This window comes from Malania oleifera, chromosome 1, assembly GCF_029873635.1.
Source record: "Malania oleifera isolate guangnan ecotype guangnan chromosome 1, ASM2987363v1, whole genome shotgun sequence".
Taxonomy (NCBI): domain Eukaryota; kingdom Viridiplantae; phylum Streptophyta; class Magnoliopsida; order Santalales; family Ximeniaceae; genus Malania; species Malania oleifera.
Window position 1 is genome coordinate 112,412,848 of NC_080417.1, and position 15,977 is coordinate 112,428,824.

The 15,977-nt window shown below is 36.5% G+C and overlaps 1 protein-coding gene across 3 annotated transcripts in view; it reads right to left on the reverse strand.

The window, feature by feature from the left end:
- The window catches only part of LOC131161573 (uncharacterized), a 40,840-nt gene that overhangs the window by 12,702 nt on the left and 12,161 nt on the right, over positions 1-15,977 (reverse strand). The window contains exon 2 of one of the 3 annotated variants that reach the window (XM_058117426.1): positions 7,111-7,415. The exons of the other annotated variants lie outside the window; for them this stretch is intronic. The gene's annotated coding sequence lies outside the window, so the exon portion shown is untranslated. The remainder of the gene's footprint in view (positions 1-7,110; positions 7,416-15,977) is intronic. 3 annotated transcript variants of the gene reach the window in all.

The window sequence follows — 15,977 nt, forward strand, 5'->3', positions numbered from 1 at the left end:
TAAAACGTATATTGTTCTTCCAATTGTTAAAATATGATTGAAACTCATCTCCAATGAATGTATGTGAAGACTGCATGTCGGCTACTAGGACAGACATGACATGGTTTAACGATTAAGAGGAAATTAGGAAACGTGTTCGCAGGTGTGATCAGTTACATTATAAAAATGCCTTGAGAGTACCTTTTACCAAGTCTTTGAGTTTTGAGCTAGTGTATTGTTGTAACCTTTTCCCACGGACAGTGTTGGAGCGGTGCCTCCCAAAATTCTTTAGACATTGTGTTCTATTATGCGGCGTCTAAAACAAGGCCATTTTGTATTCTGAAGCTATTAGACATGTTCATGCTTGTGTTCATGTTTGACCTTTATATGATTGTAGGATTTCAAAAATGTTGATTGAAAAGTGTAAGTCATGCATCAATTTAGCATTGACAAGGAATTGGGTGATTAAAATTCCAGGGAATGCGTAGAAACCCATATAATTTTTGCTCAAACGAATTACAAAGCTATGATGAGAGTTTTGTAGTGCCTTCTATACAATTGATCTGACAGGCAAATGATTACACATCCCAGTCTGAGATATCACAGCAGGTATGGTGCTTGATGAGTATAAAGTCATCATTTCAAGTTTTCAATTTAAAGGAGAGGCTGACCATGGGTGGAAATCTATGCAACGAGTAAGAAACGTTAAGGTTGAGGCTATGAGTTAGGACTGATTTTAAATAGTTTTCAATGGGAAATATTTTTGAAAAGCAAATTTGTTGAATTATTACGATTTTGCCAAGAACTAGTCAACAACGAGGAATTGAATGTACGTTTCTGTTACACAACACTCGAGAAAGAGTTTTATTTGATTTTGGTTCTACCCATTTCTACATTGTTGCATCCTTTGTTAATATGTTGTGTTCATAATTTGAACATTTAGAGTATTGTCATGTGAGTTGCTTCACTTGTGGGAAAGACTATAAATGTGCACAGAATATGCAGACATGCATTTTAAAATATTGGTGGAAATGACTTCCAAGTTGATTTATTAACATAGATATTGTGGATTATGAGGTAATCCTATAATTGGAGTGGTTATCTATTTATCATACATTTAGTTGATTGTTTTCAAAAGAAAGTAGTACTCGGAGATCCAAATAGAGTGAAGGTTTCTTTCCAACTAACAAGCTCTCATATTTGATATCTTGAGTGCTTGTGAAAGGATGGAATTTGGGCACATGTCTGGGGTTTGTAACAGCAATGAAATAAAATACACAAGGTAATGAAGCCCGAACTTCTCTACCCATAGGTGATAAATTTCTAAATATTTTTCCAGATGATTTATCGGGGGCTGCCTCCAAAAAGAGATTGAATTTAATATCGATTTGGTACTAGGAACAAAGCCTATATCGACCGCTTTTTATAGAATGGCATTAGCTGAACTAAGATAACCTAGAGTGCAACTAGAAGATCTTCTCGACAAGGAATTTATTCGATCTAGAGTATCACCTTGGGTTGCACCTATGTTATTTACTAAGAGACATAATGGGTCGTTGAGGCTATGCATTGATTATTGAAAGTTGAATAGGGTTACATTAAGAATTGGCATCAACTTCCAAGAATTGGTGGACTATTTTGATCAATAGGCAAAATCCCAAAATTTTTTGAAGATTTGACTTGCAATCAAGTTATCACCAATTGAGATTTGGGAATTAAATATCCCAAAGACGGAAATTAGTACACAATATGATCACTATAAGTTTCTTGTGTTACCATTTGGGTTACCAATACACCTTACATTTTCATGGATATGATGAATCAAGTTATTCAACCATTCTTGGATTAATTTATTATAGTTTTTATAGATGATTTTTTATATATTCAAAAACTCAGGAAGAGCATGAACGACATTTGTGATTAACTTTACAAACATTATGGGAGTATCAATTATATGCTAAGCGGGAAATGTGAGTAATGGACAACTATTGTGAAATTTTTGGGTCATGTCACAATCAAAGAATGGTTATCTATTGATTATAATAAGGTTGGATGTGGTATTTTTTGGGACAATCCCTAACCCTAAAATGTGGAGGAAAATGAATAGAGTCATAGCTTCCTGGGTTTGGCAGGGTATTATCACAGGTTTGTGCGGAGATTTTCTAGAATGTCTCTACCACTGATTAAGTTGACAAGGAAAGGAAAGAAATTTGTGTAGGGTGTATTAGACTAGAATGTGATGTGTTTTAGGAATAGAAGGTGATGAGAGTCTCAATAATTAAAAACATAATTACACAAATAGTTCCAACAGTAATTCTTCCCAATCATGAGAATTAAAGTGTGGGCGTGTTGTTCTGTAGTAAGGGGTTATTGAGATGGGATCCAAGCCATCTGTTATGAGTTTTACTAGCGTTTGTTTACGCGGTTAAGCGCAAATAGGGGAGGGGAAGAGGGAGGGAGAAGGGAAGTAGAGGCAACACAAGGGCGAGGAAGAAGGGCGAGAGAAGGGAAAGGGGAACACCCCCAAAAAAGAGTAACGGGAGGAGGAGGAGAACCGAAGAGAAGAAAGAAAGAAGAAAAAGAAAAGGAAGGACGGAAGGAAGGAAGGAAGACAAGGAAAGAAGACAAGAGAAGAAAGGAAAGAGGAAGAGAAAGCGATAATATAGAGTATATTATAATTTTATTATAATATATATATATATATAAAGAATCACTTCCTGAAGGATCAGGAAGATTAAATCTTCCTTCATCACCTCTGTACTCTCTCTGTCTCTCTCTCTCTCTCTCCTTCGTCCAACTCTCTCTCTTCTCAATTTTTCAACAAAACGTGCGGTGATTGAAGAACGGAAAATATCCCTGGGTTCCAATTTCAACCACCAACGTTTTAATCGAGGAGATTTCGTGGTTTAGGCGACGTAGGCACCACTCGTGGGATAAGGTAAGGGGAATAAATTACGTCAATTGTTTTTAAAGATTAACCGATTAAATTGGAAAATATGAGTAGGTATGGAGATTCAGGTGGGTGTTATTCAAAATCAAACTGGTCGTAGCGTTTTCTCTGCTCCTTTCATTAGTCATTGCTTGTCTCCTTCCTCATTCTTTTCTTTCTCCTTGATCCCTCCACCCCTTTGTCCCCTACCCGCTTCTATTTTTTTTTTTTGGTTAATGAGAGTATGTGAGCCTAGGGATGTTATAATAGTTGCTATTCCAAAGTTGAACCAATTAAACTAAAGTATATGAATACATGGCTTTGTGCTCCGAACGTTACAAGCATCGTTTCGGGATCCCTACAAGCATATCTTCGGTAAACAGGTAAGGGCTATAGATTATGTCAAGCATTTTTAGAAATTTAACCAATTAAATTATAGTATATTATTTCAGAAATAAAATGTATGTTTTCCTAGGTATACAAGCTTATCGAAATGAAAACTTTGAATTGATATATGTTTTGAGAAAAACTAGGTTTATGAATTTGAGTAAAACCCTAGAGTTGATTATACCATTATTTTCAACAGAAAAATATAGTTATCCCAGGCAGACTTATATATTATAAATTATTACTCAAATTGTGTGGCATGAGATTAATACAGAATAATGATATGATAATATTTTTATACAGAATTATGATAAGACAGATTTATATTGAGTTATAGTATGACAATATTTTATACAGAGCTATGATAGGACAGCATTTTATACAAAGTTACAGAATGATAGTGTTTTATATAGAACTACAAAATGATAGTGTTCTATATAGAACTACAGTATGATAGCATTTTATACCGAATTACAGAATGACAGTGTTCTATATAGAACTACAGTATGATAGCATTTTATACAGAATGACAATGTTCTATATAGAACTACAATATGACAACATTTTATACAGAGTTATAGTATTATAGTAATTTATATATAGAATTATAGTATGACAGTTTTATATTGAATTGTGAATATGAAATCTTGTTACTATTTTGTTTTATAAATGGCATATGGTTTAAGAACCTAGCTAAGCACGATACCATAACTTCACAGATATCAGTGCAGCCACGTTGTTGTGAGAGTGTTGGTAGTATACAGTCGATTTGGCCAGTGAGGAGTAGAGTTACCCCCTGGAATCCGACAATTGGGTAGGCAATGGTCCTTATTAGTGATAGTACAGTTGACGTAGCTGGTGGTAGTGGTAGGCCAGTCATGGCTAAGTCGGTCTTTTCATTCAAACCGCACAAGCCTAATCATGCAGGGTTATCATAAGTTTGTGTGATGTTTATCCATCCAGGGAAGAAGTTCTTTTAGGCATATATGTGTTATTAATATACAGAGAAAATTTATATGCCAAATTCGGTTGGGGAAGAAAAGGAACGTATTTGCACATATATACATGTGATGAGTACAATTTTATTGTGATTTCACAGTTGAAAAAGAAAAGGTTAATTAATGGTGTTTGTTTTATACAGTAAAACTCAATGTTAGCCAAACATGAGAATAATCTGTTCCACTACTGAAAGGTTGTCTTCTCCACCCCATGATTATCCAATATTTTTCAAATGCCATTGCGGAAGTATAATAGTGATCAGAAGTCGACGCAATGAATGAATGAATGCGTTTGGGTGTGGTCGATAGAAGGTCTTATTTAGAATATATATTTAATTAAATTATGTTTTTTATATATTCAATCTATTTTTTTAGGAATATGTAAATTGTGATGTTAGAAATGATATTGTTATTGTATTGAGATAATTTAATACTTTGGTAATTATTATGGAGGTCTTCCGCTATATGAAATATTCAGGTTATTACAGGTGGTATCAAAGAAATTTAAGCAAAATTTTCCGAGTTGTCACATTCCAACTCAAAATTTTCATTCTAACACCTTGCTGCCCCCTAACCCTCTTACTATTCCCCCACACCCCCCACCCCCCCTCCATAGTTAATATTAAAGTTAGTTTTTGCAACTCTTTCCCCCACCTTTGCTTTGCTAGTTGACAAGTCACAAAAATCCAGCTTGTCATGTTTTCCCTCACCCTTAGAACTATCTGATTTTTCCCATCTCCTTGCAAAATTCCTGACGTCTGCAGCATATTAACAACAGATTTTTCATTCCTTTCTTCCAACGCTGTCTGTGACTCTCCACTTCCCTATTCTCCTTAACTAGTACTTGACCTAGACCCCCCATTCAATTCTGAGTACCTGTTTGAAATGGACTTCTCCTTTTCCACCCAATATAGCCCCATTGATCCCGCCCATTTAAAATTTCTTGGGCCTACCAAAAAAGCAGGCTTCAAAACAAGGCCTCCAGAGTCCAGACCAAAATAGAGCAACATACTACTTCTGCTATCTTCAACCCAGGCTTCATTCCAGTAATAGTAGTAGGCAAGACTTTTTAAAAGTTTGAATGAAGATTAGTCCTAATTAATGCCCGAGGATCTCTCCCCCACAAATATATTCTTTCCATATTCATGGGTTTGCCTTTCTGAATATTCCAACTAGACCCATCGAAATTTCCCCATTTCCGATCAAGTTCAGCTCCCTTCTTCACCATCTCTGCATAACTAGGCTCATTAGGCAGCCCATTAAACATAAGACTATTTCCTTCTCCCTGCTCTATATCTACGGAACCATACTTCTTGCATGACCAACCCAAAGCTTTCTAATTCCTCTGCTGTCTTTTACATTCATCCCCTTTCAACGAATTACAAAAGATCCACCAGGCCTGATGCTTCCTTACCCTCTGGAATTCTTAAGAAAATCTACCCCCTAAAATAAAACAATTTGTTGACAACAAGCATCCATCCGAATTAAATTGACACAAAAACTAATAATCAATGAACCTCCTGAAAAATTCTTCTTCTTTATCCAAGGAAATTCAGTATTCTGTGTCCAAAACTCCAATAATTGTTCCTAGGACCATTGGATCTCGTTATCTAGCAAAACACAGCGAGAAAACTTATTCCCGGCCTGCTCCACAATTCTAAGAACTCATGTCAAAGGGAGCTATTCAAAAAGAACACTTTTCTGTCTATCTTGACTGAAGAAGACATGAAGATATCTTTGATAGCAAAAGAAAGAAAGGAAAAAGGTTTCAACGACAAGGTTGATGGTTTTATGGGCGTGGCGAGAGATATTGATGATGTTCGATGGTAGCCAAATAGATATAGGTTAATAGAAAAGGTTTTGTTCATAACTAAGGATGGAAACAATTAGGTTTTCATTTAGGTGAAGAGGCCAGGATGCTTCTAGGTCCCAAACCTGCTTCTTTCAATCATGTTCTAATGGTCCAACTGAATTCTGCAGATTAGAGGAGATTTTTAGATGAAAGACCGACTGATTTAGGAGATTGAGAACCTGCTTCTGGTATTAGTGCTGATATTCTGCTGGTTGGAGAATGATTTTGAAAGAGAATGAAAAGTACTGCTTGTTCTGACAGATTCAATGACACTTAGTCATGAGTAAGCAATCCAGGTCAAAAATGACCGTGATGGAGGTAAGGGGGTGCAGCAATGTAACGGAAAGAGACTTGGGGGATAGGGATCTTGAAGGAAGGGAGAAGAGAAATCACCATGCTTTCAGTCTAGGAGACAGGAGATGACAGGAGTAGAGCATGATGTGGCGCTTACCAAATTATTCGATCAAATAGTTTTTAAAAAAAATGAACTTCCACATCTTTATAATATATATAAATGTAATGCTGTAAATATTATTTATGTAATATTTATTGTTACAAATAACATCTATACTCAATGGCCAAAATGTTACAAATAACATTTATTTTCCAGTGTCATTCATGTACTCTCTCATATTAATCACTACACCATACTCAATGGCCAAAAAGCTCGAAGATGTATTCACAATGATTCATATGGAGAAATGTGAGAGGAATTCAAATGCCATTTGGTTAAATGGGGGGTTGTCAAGCAACATATTCAAATACCCCTAGGCCTTTGCTTTGTTTCACGTCATTTGGAAGGCTAAGGTTCCTTTTAAAGGTCCGGGCTTTTATTTGGATCCAAACTCTAAACAGCATTAACGCAAATGACTTGTTACAGGTAACGCCTCTGAGTATGAGGCCCTCGGCCTAGATGTATGCAATATGTACATTGTGCGCAAATTTTCAATGAGACTAATGCACACCTTTTTCTTCATTGGTGGTGGTGAGACAGCTTGGATGCTCTTTTATCCAATTTTGTTAGGCATGGGTGACTCCACAAAATGGGCAAGAGTTCTTACTAGTGAGATATTCGGGTTTCAATAAAACTAGAAGGGCCCCGAAAAGAGGAAGTGGATTTATGCAATATATGCAATCTTTTGGACACTCTGGCTTTAGAGGAACGTGAGGATATTCAAAGATCCGATAACTTCTCCTTCTCTGCTGTGGATAGAGTTAACTTCCTTGCTTCTTTTTGGGCACATTCTGATGCAGGGGCAGAATCAAGGATCTGCAGCCATGGGAAAAATTAGAAGAAATTGTAGAGAGGAAGGGAGGGGAAGAGAGGAGATACAAGGGGGAAACTAATGTCCACTTCAATTCAAATGGAACAATTGCTGCTTATTCATACACTATTTATAAGAAAGTATGTTCACATGAAATTAGATATGAACCAGTAAAATTACATTACATTACAGAACATACCCTCAGAATACACAAATACTACAAACAAGCCCCCAACATACATAATCCTAATTCAAGTGAACTAAACACAAATGAATAAACAACTACCTAACTAAGCACATTTGGTTAGGACCCAATAAACCAATGACCCTATTTTTTGACATAGGCCTCCAAATTGGATCGAATTGATCCATCCAAATACCTTTCCAACATCACATTCATTTGGATTTTCAGTTTTTATTTTTCTATTGGTTTTTTTTTTTTTGGGGGGGGGGGGGGGGGGGGAGGAGGATTGCAGGGCAGCATTATTATAATTAGCTGATTTGTGGAGGATGTTTTATCCTCCATCTACTGTACTTCTGTTTAGATTTAATGGGTTTAATTTATTTAAAAAAAAAAAAAAACCTATTCAAATAGGTGGTTTGGGTCTTAAACCTCTCACTTTACTTAACAATAACCACCTCAGCAAATGGATCTAAAGATTCCCGATTGAAGGAGAGTGCTTCTGAAGGTAGATTATTGCATCAAAATAAGGCCTTGATTGCAATGGGAGTCCCATGGGTAGAAACAGGAAATGGATCAGGAAAGGATGCAAAGACTTATTTGTTTTCATCCAATTTGGAGTTGGGAATCGCAACACCAAATGGGGAATTACTCCACTTAGTGCTCAATTTCCTGATATGAACTGGTGAGGTGCACCTTGGCCATTCCAAAAATGGAATAGTTTGGGATATTTCCCTTATGAGAAATGCCTAAGACTCAGAGCTCAACATGGTTGCTGATTTATTTGACTACTCGTACAGATTTTTTTTATCTACAAAGAAATTTTATTAGAAAACAGCAGAATGTACAAGAAGAAAAGGAAAGGAAAAAACAGGAATACAAAATCCTCCCTTTATGTCAACATAAATTAATTACAAAACTCACAGTCTAAACCCAGAAACTAAACTCAATGCAGTAGAGTCAACTAGTCCCGCTGCAGGTCTTCCAAAGAAACATGGTGAAAGAATCCACAATGGCGCAAGATAAACCACTCTGCTCCAAGGAATTATTTGATATAGCCACGCCTTTGAAAACAAGGTGGAGCTGCACGTCCAAGCTAGAGAGAGAGAGATAGAGGGAGAGAGAGAGAGAGAGAGAGAGAAGGAGAAGGAGACTTCGCCGAAATCGAAAGGCTGGCACGCAAGATATCTAATTTCTCAAAGAATCAAAGCACCAAGACACAAGATCTGTTCTGTAATCTTGTTTTTTTATCAAAATTCTGCGTATTGCCCGCTTAATATCTTTGTTATGGCTGCAGGTGATGCTTTGACACACACATGCAGGTGAGCTGGTTTGAAACCAAGGCTTCGGCCATGTTTTCATTGAAAGTTGGGTTTTTTATAGCTTAAAATACTTGCTCTCTCTGCTAGGAGGTCGTGTTTAGGTAGAGGGAGAGTAGTTGGGGTGATTTAGAGAGAGAAAAGCAGAGGAGGGAGTTGGTTGGAGGTCTTTGCCCAGCCAAAAAAACAGGGAAGAAAAGAAAGCTTAAGAAGATCATGTTTTTACGTGCATGGGGGTCCAAAGGGTAGAAAAAGGGCAAAGGGAGGTCCAGAAGTTCAAAACGGACCAAAAAACAGGCTAGAGAAGCTTCAGAAACCCCGAAATCTGATCGTAGCCATTGTCGCTGCCAATAACCGGCCAAGAGATTCATAGGTCAAATTTCATGTGTTTTAGGTTGATTTTTTGGTTGAAAAAGACTCCAGGGGTCGAAAGGAGTCGAATGGTGGTGACGGCGTCAAATTTGGACGTTAAACAAGGCCAAAAAAGGCATTTTCCGTTTTAGGGTTCAGTTGTCTTTGCCAGCAACTAATAGTGAACTCCGACCAGCCCTTCTCCCTCACATGCCTCACTGAGTCAGACTGCTAGACCAACCAACCAGTCTAGGCTGACCGGCTGACTGGTCTATCCTATTTACTTATTTATTTTAATAAATTTGTTTAAAACTTAGAAAATCAATAAAAAATGCCTTTTAATTGTAGAAAATTATGAAAAAAAATAGAAGGCAGCTAGAAAAAAGTTCTTATTTTTATTTTAAAACCATTTTCTTAATTTATTTTATTTATTATTTATTTTTCCTTTGGCTGATTCTAATTCAAAAACTGTTTTCTTTTAGGTTTTCATCTCACTTTTTGTTTGGTAATTTTAGAGGACATCTTTTGCAATGTTTATGAATTTTTAGGTTTACTTTTTTCTTTTTTAAGTATTTTTTGTATTTTCTTATATTTTAACTTTTATAAATTATTAAAAATTCATAAAATTTTCAGAAAATTCCTAAATAAATACCCCAAAAAGATCTAGAGGAATTTTTTTTGTTTTCAAGGTTTTCAAAGTGTTTTGAACTTATTTGCGTCCTAATTTGAGTATGAGGATCAAAGAATGTAAAAAAAATCGAGCCTCCGACGACACCCAGTACCTAGTTTTATGTACTATCATCTATTTGTGAATGCTAGAATGATTGATTTGTGCCAAAACGCAGTTGAATGACACTATTAGGAGGTTTGTATAGAAAATTCATGTTGGTTTGAATTGCATACATGACCTCAATGATATGTGTTGCCATTTTGCTATAATGCATCGGGACTTGTTATGATGTGATGTTTTACTTCTTATCTGCATTTAAGAGTGATTTGAATGTTTGAAAAGCTGAAAACATAGGCTAATTAATGAATCCAACGATGGATCCCCAAAGTAAATGTTATTGTTCTTTGGGATTCTTGAGGTGAGGGAAACCTTACAACACTGGCAGGTTACCGGATGGTTGTAAGGTGGAACAATATTGGGATGTTAAATAAAGTCAATTTAACACTCCTCATATTTGAAACCTTATTGCTCTATATGAGACATGATTGTATGTATATTTAAGAAAGAATGTAATTGTACATTTAGCATGCTTTAACAGAATATGTTGTATGATTCATGTGATTGAACTATTTTGGCCAAAGCCGTTAACTTTAATTAATGAATCTAACGATAAATCCCCAAAGTACATGTTATTGTTCTTTATGTGGTTCTTGAGGTGAGGGAAGCCTCATAACTCTGACAGGTTTTCCAATGGTTGTGAGGTGCAACAATACTTAAAGATAAAGTAACCTAAATAAAGATTTGAATATCAATCTTGATTAATGTTTGAACATCTCGAATCAAACTTACAATGGTACCATTCGTAAGGATGGGCGTGTAGGGGGTACTACTACCTTCCTCTCACATAATTGAACTCTCGAATACGACTCTGAAACGTAGACCATAGACTATTGGTTCTTTGGACCCTAGGATTGGCTAGAGACCAATTAATCAATAGTACTTAGGTGAACTTAACCACACCTAGACCAAAAAAAAAAATAATGGCAACTCCATGAACCTATATAGTGCAAGATAAAGGAATCAAACATGCAGATTGAGATCCAAAAATTATGGTAAATGTCATTTATCTTGCACTTTATAGGTTCACAGAGGTGCCACTAACCTTTTTTGTTTAAGTGTGGTTAAATTCACCTAATTACTATCAATTAATTGGTCTCTAGCTAATCCTAGGGTCCAATGAATCAACAATATCTGGTCTATGTTCCAAAGTCATGTTTGAGAGTTCAGTTATGTGAGGGAAAGGTACTAGCAGCCCCATCCTTTTGAATGGTATCATGATAAGTTCGGAATGTTCAAACATTAATCAAGACTAGTCTTTGAATGTTTGTTAAATTAGGTTACCTTTCCTTTAAGTAATATTCCAGCACACAACCATCAGGTAACCTATCAGAGTTGTGAGACTTCCCTCACCTCAAGAACCACACGACAAACTATAAGATGTATTTCAGGGATCCATCATCGGATTCACTAATTAAGGTATATGACTTTGGTCAAAATGTTTCCATCACACAAATCATGCAACATATTTTGTAAAAGTATGCTAAAAGTACAATTGCATCTCTTCCAGAATATACACACAAAGCATTCATATCTCTCACACAGCAATATGGTTTCATTCCAAAGGAGGAATGTTATTTTGACTTTATTTACCATGTCTTTAGATATTGTTCCACCTTACAACCATCGGGCAACCCGTCAATATTGTAAGGCTTCCCTCACCTTAAGAACCACACGACGAACAATAACATGTTCTTCAAGGGGTCCATAAATGGATTCATAATTCATTAATAAGTGTTTAGTGTTTCAAGTTTCCAAACATTCAAACCATTATCAAATTCAGATAAGAACTTAGCATCAATTCGCAACAAGTCTCTCGCATCATAGCAAAATGGTAACAGATATCATTGAGAGCATGTATACAATTTAAACCAACATGAATTTTCTCTAAACAAATCTCCTAAAAGTGTCCAACATTCACATATAGATAAATACACATAAAACAAGGTACAGGGTGTAGCTGAGGCTCAATTTTTTACATTATATGACCCTTATACTCAAATTAGGGTGCAAACACTTTGAAAACTTAACAATAGAATAAAAACCCTTCTAGAAATTTTTGGCATTTTTCATCAATTTTCTAAATTTTTATGATCTTTTAACAATTTATAAAGGCTAAAAAATACAAGAAACACAAGAAAACTTAATAAAAATATTTTAAAAATGACAAAAAAATTAACCTAAAAATCCCTAAATATTGCAAAAGGGTTTTCTAAAATTACCAAATAGAAAGCTCCCTACAAATCTAAAGAAAATATTATTTTTTAATCAGAAACAACTAAATTAAATAAAAATAGAAATAAATAACAAATAAATAAAATAAATTAAGAAAATGGTTTTAAAATAAAAAAGAATTTTTTTCTAGTTTTCACCCATTTTTTATAATTTTCTATGATAAAAAAAAATTTATTGATTTTCTAAGTTAAAAACAGATTTATTAAATTAAATAGATAAATAAAAAAATTTAAAAAGGACAAACCAGCCAACTAGTCGGTTCGGATCGATCGACCGGTCCAAGGGTCTAGTTCAATGCAGCACATGTGGGGGTGGGGGGGGGGGGTGGAGATTGATGCCACATTCACTATTTTGGCATCTTCTGCGACAACTCACTGACAAAGACGTCAAAACTTTAATACTAAAACTCCTTGTTTTCACTTCATTTGACATCCAAATTCAATGCTGCCACCACCACTCGACTCCTTTTGACCCCAAGAGTCTTTTCCAACCAAAAAATCAACCTAAATCCCAAAAAGCTGACCTACTTTGGGCTAGTCGTTACCAGCGATAATGGCAACGGCTGGATTCTGAGCATTTTGAAGCCGCTATGACCTATTTTTTAGTCCTTTTTGACCCTAGGGACCTTGTTGTTCCTATTCTCTACCCTTTGGACACCCCATGCACATAAAAATGCAATCTTTTTAAACTTTCTCCTCTCCCCCCATTTTATGGCTGGCAAATACCTCCGACCACGTATCTTCTGTGCTTTTCTCTCTCTAAATCACCCCAACTACTCTCCCTCTTCCTAATCACGACCTCCCAACGGAGAGAACAAGTATTTTAAGCTATAAAAGACCAACTTTCAATGATGATATAGCCAAAACTCTAGTTTCAAACAAGCTCAGTTTCACACGTGTATCAAAGCATCAACTTCAGCCATAATACAGTTCTTGAGCACACAATATGTAGGATATTAGAGAACATACCTTGTGTTTCGGCAAAGTCTCCCTCTATCTCTCTCTCTCTCTCTAGCTTGGACGTGTAGCTCCACCTTGTGTTGAACATATGTGCTCTTCACTTGGTCCCCCTTCATATGAGAGCATAGCTTCCTTTTCATAAGGAAAAAGGAAGCTAGTATCCACGAGCTTCAAAATTCCGAAATTACCCCTTGTATTGAAAAGAACGCTCTCCTAAATGAATGTTTGGGCAACACATGTCTTATCCTAGATTAACAATCCAATTAAAATAGGGATAACTCCTAGTTTTAACTAATAGTAACCCAAATCATGAACTTGGAGCTTCAAAATACTTTGAACGCACGATTTACTCACACTGAGAGGGAGAGTAGTGTTCTACTTAATTACTCTAAACTTGAACTCACCCCTAATTGCTCATTAAACTCAAAATTAAACCAAATTTTGGCTAAATTGCCCCCGGACAAAATAGGGCGTCAACGGCTTCCCCTCTTTATATGTTTTCTACCATGAGTACTTAGGATGTTTACTTCCTAACATTAATGAAGTAGAAGACGTATAAAGACAATGACTACTATATTGGTCACAAGGGCAATTTGGCCAATCTTGCAAGTAAGCAACAAGGAACACACATGCTGAGAAAGGTCGACTTGTAAGTTGCACATGATCATGACAACATTCATAGACTAAAAGGCTTGGTGAGGATGGAAGAGAAAACAAATGGGAATGTGGCAGTATAATGGAAAAGGACTGTTATTAAATCAATTGATGTATTGATTGGATGACTACCGACCATCTCTGCATTTGAAAGGACGCAGTGGTTTGATGATTACAAACCATGTTTGCAAAAAGAATGTGGGGTTGTCTAGTAAATACCTAATCAATTACACATGGATATCCCAAGATGAAAAGTTGAAGGAGTCGCCTGATAAGAACTTATCTAGTTACTCAAGGATCACCTATGCTTGAAAAAAGTATTGGGTCACTTGGTAAGTACCAAGTCAATTGCACATGGGTATCACAAGTTAGAAACTAGCCAATTACATAGGGATCACCTATCCTTGAAAAGTTAATGGGGTCATCTAGTAAGTACCAAGTCAATAACACAGGGTATCCTAAGTTATTAAGCTAAAGGAGTCACCTAATAAGAACCTAATCAGTTACACAAGGATCACCTACGCTTGAAAAGATGTAGCGATTGGTTGACAACCAATCATCTATGCGAAAGGATAAAAAGACAGTGTCGGATGACTACTGACCATCTCTACACTTGAAGGGACACGATGATTAGATGACCAACAATCATTTCTACGGAAGGGTAAAAAGACACAGTGGCAAATGACTACCAATCATTTCTACGCTTGAAGGGATGCAGTGATTGGATGACTATCAGTCATCTCTATACAAAGGATGAAAAGACGCAATGGCGAATGACTACCGATCATCTTTATGCTTGAAGGGATGCAGTGATTGGATGACTACCCATCATCTCTGATTCTTTGCACAAGGGGTGAAAAGACGCAGTGGGAGATGACTACCAAATATCTTTACGCTTGAAGGGGTGTAGTGATTGGATGACCACCAATCATCTCTATAGAAGGATAAAAAGATGCAATAGCAAATGACTACTAACCATCTCTACGCTTGGAAGTATGTAGTGATCGGATGACAACCGATCATCTCTCCACAGGGGGTAAAAGAAGTAGTGGCGGATGACTACTATCCATCTCTATGCTTTAAGGAATGCAGTGATTGGATGACTACCAATCATCTCTACACAAAGGGTGAAAAGATGTAGTGGCGGATGACTACTGACCATCTCTAAGGTTGAAGGAATGCAATGATTGGATGACTACCAATCATCTCTGCACAAGACGTGAAAACATGCAGGCGAATGTCTACCAACCATCTCTATGCTTGAAGGGATACAGTGATTGGATGAAAACCAATCATCTTTGCAAGGGATAGAAACACGGTGAAGAATGACAACCGACCATCACTACGTTTGAACGGGTGTAATAATTGCATTACAATCAATAATCTCTACAGAAATATATGGGAGCCACTTGATAAGAACTTAGTCTATTACATAGGAAACATTACACAAGGGTTTCCTAAGGCGAAAGGTAACCACCAATGGGGAATTGCTGCCTTTCGGGGTTGAATGGAGAAGAAACCATAGGTGGGGAATGCACCACCATCTCGAGGTCGAACGAAGAGAACCATCAGTGAGGAATGCACCACCATCTTGGAGTTCAATTACTTGTGATTGAATTCTTAAAAAACTCCTAATAGAAATGACTTGGCTAAAAATGAACACCAATCAATGACATGTTTCCTCATAAAGAAGACACCATGTGAAATGACTTGCTATGATAAATGCTACGAATAGATGACATGTTGATTCTAGGTTGGTAGAAAGACATGCTACTCTTTGACTAAACATGATGTTCAATGCAAATGTTGCTCTTGTTCTTTTTCATTTGGAAAATATTGTGGATGTTAAGCTAGATGCAAATGAAAATCCTACAATGAGATGCCTGATATAGATTTTTCTCTTCTAGGAACAGCAAAGACTCTGTGCAAACAAAGATGCAAATGACAAGAAACCTTGGTAGGATCCACCCCCCATGTAGGTGTTAGTGAAAAAGGAGGAGCCACCGGTAGGACCGCATTAGCTACCTAGGTAGAGGAGCAAAAATCACCTAATAAGATCTGATTAATTACATGGGGATTAA